This window comes from Aegilops tauschii, chromosome 2 (assembly GCF_002575655.3).
Source record: "Aegilops tauschii subsp. strangulata cultivar AL8/78 chromosome 2, Aet v6.0, whole genome shotgun sequence".
NCBI classification, from domain to species: Eukaryota; Viridiplantae; Streptophyta; class Magnoliopsida; order Poales; family Poaceae; genus Aegilops; species Aegilops tauschii.
In genome coordinates this window covers 130,281,367-130,287,683 of record NC_053036.3, presented here as the reverse complement: position 1 = coordinate 130,287,683, position 6,317 = coordinate 130,281,367, and the positions used below count along the sequence as shown (strand labels likewise).

The window sequence follows — 6,317 nt, the reverse complement described above, 5'->3', positions numbered from 1 at the left end:
AAAATATTCTGCAAGATTATTGAGATTAGATAACACGTATGCTTTGTCTTCTCTCTTCATTGTGTATTGATACCAAATATTATCCAATAAGCATCCTTGGATCTCATCAATACGATATGGCTCTTTGGTTTGAAGTAGCATGTATTTGGTGGAAGTATTTTTAATTTATTATCATCTCCATATATAAAAGATTCACTTCCACCGCTGAATATTTCTCTCTTCATTTCTGTAAAATTTGTGAACGAGAAAATATGTCAGGCAAACTATTATATTTTCCCTTAAGATCCTCAAATATTACTTTAGAAGGATAGACTCTGCAGCTATATGTCATATTACAATAAAATGAATAGTATGAAAAGATCGACAAGAAGATGGATCTTATTTTAAGATACTATAGTCGGGAATGGATATAAAATAATATTACTGTGAAGCTATATGTCATATTACAATAAAATGAATAGTACGAAAAGCTTGACAATAAGATTGGTCTTATTTGAAGATACTATAGCCGGGAATGTATATAAAGTAATATTTGAGCATAGTAAGGGAAAAGATAACAGTTTACCTGACATATTTTCTCGTTCACAAATCTTACAGAAATGAAGAGAGTAACACTCGGCGGTCGAATTGAATGTTTTATGTTTGGAGATGATAATAAATTGAAAATATTTCCACCAAATACATTTAATTCCAAACCAAAGATCCATATCCGTATTGATGAGATCTAAGGATGCTTATTGGATAATCTTTGGTATCAATACACAGTGAAGAGAGAATAAAAAGGACATATGTTATCTAATCTCAGTAGTCTTGCATAATATTTTAATATGTTAAACAAAAATATACCAAAGACAACAAAAATGTAAGTAGAAAAGGAAGGTCTTTATATATTATGTTTGATGGAAATTAGCTAGGAATATACATTTCATGGGAAGAAATTCAAATAGAGAAGTTTGCAGCAAAGTGAAGAAACAAAGAACTAACATTCAAAAGATATGATAATATCAATGATGCCCTGAAATGGGTAAGGGACATAACATGAGAGAATTATTATATTGACCCAAAGGCTAAAGAATATATTCAGAAGTGAAGAGGCATAAATGAAGATATACCCACTTCAGCAATTCCTACAAAGCGAGAAGCATCAAGCTCGAAGAATGTAAAGAATGAAGAATCCCCAAAATATCATATATATCAAGAATGCCTTCTGAAGGGAATTGACCCTCTAGATAGTGAATACATAGATCAAGAAATTGATAAAAGAGTTGAAGAATTGTCAAAAATAATAAAGAAAAAATTGAAAGAGGAAATCTTAAAAGAATCAAGACAAGAAATAGAGGAAAATTGAAGAAATAAAGAAAGAATGTGATAGCAAACATGATTTCCATCTGTCTGATGACGATCACATGGATAGAGCTGGGCATGAGCAGCCTGTTGAATAGAAGTCCATATACATGAATTGATTTTGCTATCAATTATTCGGGTCCGGAGGACCTCCTCGAATATTGATAATATCCCAATAGGAGCTAATATGAATATTGATAATGCATTATCAACTGTATTGACGGGGAAGACCCTCAATACAAAATTTTAAAAAATAAGTGTATCTTATCATGGAATGAGAAGCCAGGATTTCAACCATGACAAAGCCTTCGGTCTGGACAAAGTTCTCAGTCTGGAGAAAGTTCTCACTCTAGACAAAATACTCACTCTAGACAAAAACACCAATCTAGCATGAGAGTCATGCAAGGCTTGATTGTGCAAAGTTTGAGGCACTTCAGCGGTGCATAAGGCGTCAAGCTATAGTTTACTCCAGGTTCCAAGTATGACGTGGAAGAATAAAGAAGGGAGCATCTAGCATCCCTCCCACACTATAAAGTAGGAGGTCTGAGCGCTTCGGAGAACACATACAGAAGAGACAGAGTCCAGAGCTACGAGCAAGAAGAGCAGCCTCCAGAGCACTCTCAGTTTCCTTAGTAGTAGTACAACCACCACTTGTAGAATAGCCACCATATCTAAGGTGCTATAGTTGCCAAGAATAATAATGTATCCTTTTTTTGTAATCCCTTCGTGTCCTCCCGAAAGGGAAAACCATATGAAAATTATGTTGTGAAAATGATGTTGTTTCGTGCTTCACTTGGTATTTTTACTTATGAATTTATGGAACGAGTTCTTATGCTAAAGATCCTATAGGAGAAAATGATACGTCCATTTTGCATCATGATTTTATATAGATATTTATTGCATTATGGGCTGTTATTACACGTTATGTCACAATACTTATGCCCATTCTCTCTTATTTTACAAGGTTTACATGAAGAGGGAGAATGCCGGCAGCTGGAATTTTGGGCTGGAAAAGGGGCAAATATTAGAGACCTATTCTGCACAACTCCAAAAGTCCTGAAACTCCACGGAAGTTATTTTTGGAATTAATAAAAAATACTGGAGGAAGAATTAACCAGAGCGGCCCACACCCTGGCCACGAGGGTGGGGGCGCGCCCCCTGCCTCATGGGCTCCCTAGCAGGCTTCCGGTGACCATCTTATGCCATATGAAGTCTTTTACCCTGGAAAAAATCATAAGCAAGCTTTCGGGAAGAAACTCCTCCGCCACGAGGCGGAACCTTAGCGGAACCAATCTAGGGCTCCGGCAGAGCTGTTCTGCCGGGGAAACTTCCATCCGGGAGGGGGAAATCATCGCCATCGCCATCACCAACGATCCTCTCATCGGGAGGGGGTCAATCTCTATCAACATCTTCACCAACACCATCTCCTCTAAAACCCTAGTTCATCTCTTGTATCCAATCTTTGTCCCAAAGCCTCAGATTGGTACTTGTGGGTTGCTAGTAGTGTTGATTACTCCTTGTAGTTGATGCTAGTTGGTTTATTTGGTGGAAGATGATATGTTCAGATCCTTTATGCATATTAATACCCCTCTGATTATGAACATGAATATGATTTGTGAGTAGTTATGTTTGTTCCTGAGGACATGGGAGAAGTCTTGCTATAAGTAGTCATGTGAATTTGGTATTCGTTCGATATTTTGATGAGATGTATGTTGTCTCTCCTCTAGTGGTGTTATGTAAACGTTGACTACATGACACTTCACCATTGTTTGGGCCTAGAGGAAGGCATTGGGAAGTAATAAGTAGATGATGGGTTGCTAGAGTGACAGAAGCTTAAACCCTAGTTTATGAGTTGCTTCGTAAGGGGCTGATTTGGATCCATATGTTTGATGCTATGGTTAGGTTTACCTTAATACTTCTTTTGTAGTTGCGGATGCTTGCAATAGGGGTTAATCATAAGTGGGATGCTTGTCCAAGGAAGGACAGCACCCAAGCACCGGTCCACCCACATACCAAATTATCAAAGTAACGAACGCGAATCATATGAGCGTGATGAAAACTAGCTTGACGATAATTCCCATGTGTCCTCGGGAGCGTTTTCCCTTATATAAGAGTTTGTCCAGGCTTGTCCTTTGCTACAAAAAGGATTGGGCCATCTTGCTGCACCTTATTTACTTTCATTACTTGTTACCCGTTACAAATTACCTTATCACAAAACTATCTGTTACCGATAATTTCAGTGCTTGCAGAGAGTACCTTACTGAAAACCGCTTGTCATTTCCTTCTGCTCCTCGTTGGGTTCGACACTCTTACTTATCGAAAAGGCTACGATAGATCCCCTACACTTGTGGGTCATCAGAAACCTCCATCAGTAGTTCTCTGTTTAGCCTTTTGTGGTGTTTGAATGAGAATGTTGTGGTCGTAGAGAAGTATTCCCTTCGGGTGCAACCGCCGGAAAGACGATAGGTATTTACCCCATAAGTTTGTATTCAAAAACATCAAGTGAACGAACCTAGCTACATCTGAAAACAACATAAAGAAAAATATGATGAGTACTGAGTAGGATATCACATCACTACCCACACCACTAGTCGTATTGTTGGCCTCGTCATCCCTTAATAGATGCTACATTAAAAAATAATCAGCTTAATAAAGAATAGAACGTGCAAACAGCGGCAAAGAATTAAATATTATAGTGAATAGTGAATACTATTCAAATAGAATATTAACCTAATGGCCTAATATGCAATTAAGTTAATAAGCTAATATGCGATTAGGCTAATCTACGATTACGCTAATATTCTATTTGAATAGTATTCACTATTCACTACAATATTTAATTCTTTGCTATTGTTTGCAGGTTCTATTCTTTACCAAGCTAGTTATTTTCTAATGCTTGATCTATTAAGGGCTGGTGAGGCCAACAGTACAACCGGTGATGTGCGCAGTGGTGTTGTATCCTACTTAGTACTCATCATATTTTTCATTATGTTGTTTTCAGATGTAGCTAGGTTCGTTCACTTGATCTTTTTAAATGCAAACTTATGGGATAAATTCCTATCGTCTTCGCAGGCAATTTCACCTGAAGGAAACACTTCTCTACGGGCATAATGTTCTCATTCAAACGCCACACAAGGCTAAACAGAGAACTACTAGCAGAGTTTCTCCTGTAGGGTCCCTAACATAAGAACTCATCCCATAAATTCATAAATAAAAAACCCAAGTGAAGCACGAAACTACATCATTTTCACAACATAATTTACATGTGGTTCTCCCTTTCGGGAGGCCCCAAAGGGGTTACACAAGCTGAAAAAGATACCTTATTATTCTTGGCGATTACAACATCTTCGATATAGTGGCTATTTTACAAGTGGTGTTGGTACTACTACTAAGCTAACTGAGAGTGCTCTGGATGCTGCTCTTCTTGCTCGAAGCTCTGGACTACATCTCTTCTGTGTGTGTGTTTTGCCTCTCTGAGGCCAACTTCTCCTTTTATAGCCACGAGGGAGGTGCTCGGGAGCCTTCTCCTCTTTATTCAAATGGCATAGCCTTCTTACGTGTCCACCTAGAGCATGGATAAGGATGCCTTTGTGAGAGCGGTCGACAAACTGACAGCTTCTCGTTACTCACATTGCTGTCTTCTCATCTTCTCGTAACTCACATTGTTGTCTTATTTGACTCACACCGTTGGCTTGACTCAAAATTCCGCCTTCTTCTTTGAAGCATCTGGCCATGTTTGAGCTTGCTCTTCTTATCTATTTGTCTATTTATTTATATTTTTATATTGAGGGTCTTCCCTGCCAATATAATTGATAATACATTATCAATTCAGATTCACTCCTATTAGGATATTCTCAATATTCAAGGACACACACACACACGGTGTGTGTGTTCAGATTTACAGACATACTACCCCAAACTGGTGCTTGTTCAGGTTTTTTCTTTTAATAAATGAACGGTCAGGCCAAGGCCTTGGTACCATTTTCCTCTTATATAGCTTTTTTGAGTTGAATTCCTCTTGTATATTACTCCCCCGTCCGGAAATACTTGTCATCAAAATGGATAAAAAAAGATGTATCTAAAACTAAGACAAGTAATTTCAGACGGAGAAAATATGTTTTTACCGCTACGTCCCTGGTACTAGTATCAACTTGAAATGTGACACGACAAAATTAGTGGCAAAGTTATTAAACCATTCTCTGTTTTGTGGTCGCATCGTGGTAGCAGGTGAAAGAATCTCCTTTTGATCGATCTAGTCACTAGCTTTTGTCCCGTATGAAGACTCCAACATTTGAAGTACGACACGCATAATGCACGTACGGATCCTGAGGCAGGAACGCTCGGAGACATGAAGTGGTGCAAACTTAGTGAGTAAGAATAGCTTTATTCGAAAAAAGTAGGAATAGCAAAAAATCACTTTGGTGGATGAGCTCGCGAGCCTTATATTTGGAATAGTGCTAAAATGGTATTCCTAAGTTTAAAAAAATTCTGATAAAAATTCAACATGTTCATATGAATGTATATTACACATTGCAAAAATCATAAAAAAGAAGGGGGAATAAATAGTCGTATAGAGTGTGCCACGGCTGTGTGAATGCACACAGGACCACCATGTATTGAGGACATTTTGCCTCTCGACTGTAACTGCCTCAATGTGGAATAAAACTCCTTTTTCCCCAGCAAAAAAGGAAAATAATTTAAAAAAATGATGTTTTTTTTGGGTGAACTTCTACAGATCTTAAACACAACGTCCTGGTCGAGGTGACTGCCTTCCGCGCCACGCCCGGTGCTTTCGGCGAGTGCGGACGTAGGGACCAGCCATGAATGATTTTGTCGCCTCTTTCCTCATCTTTGGATTCTTTTTCATATGGTGACATGATTAGTGCTGTGTTTTTCCAACGTAAAGTCGATAGTAGTACTAGTAGTACTGTTGGTACGTAGTCAAGGTCGTCGCCTAGGTATAGATCACATTC

At 38.3% G+C, this 6,317-nt stretch overlaps 2 long non-coding RNA genes across 2 annotated transcripts; one reads left to right on the top strand and one right to left on the bottom strand.

Annotated features, from left to right (window-relative positions):
* The first annotated feature begins 232 nt into the window (after positions 1-232).
* Positions 233-2,966, top strand: LOC141041576 (uncharacterized). Its single transcript, XR_012202071.1, has 2 exons — positions 233-2,020; positions 2,309-2,966. It is a non-coding gene; the product is annotated as an uncharacterized lncRNA (long non-coding RNA).
* Positions 2,967-3,388: 422 nt separating this feature from the next.
* On the bottom strand, positions 3,389-4,960 carry LOC141041575 (uncharacterized). The gene is made up of 2 exons (XR_012202070.1): positions 4,664-4,960; positions 3,389-3,866 (listed from the first exon to the last, which is right to left on the bottom strand). It is a non-coding gene; the product is annotated as an uncharacterized lncRNA (long non-coding RNA).
* Positions 4,961-6,317: the final 1,357 nt, after the last annotated feature.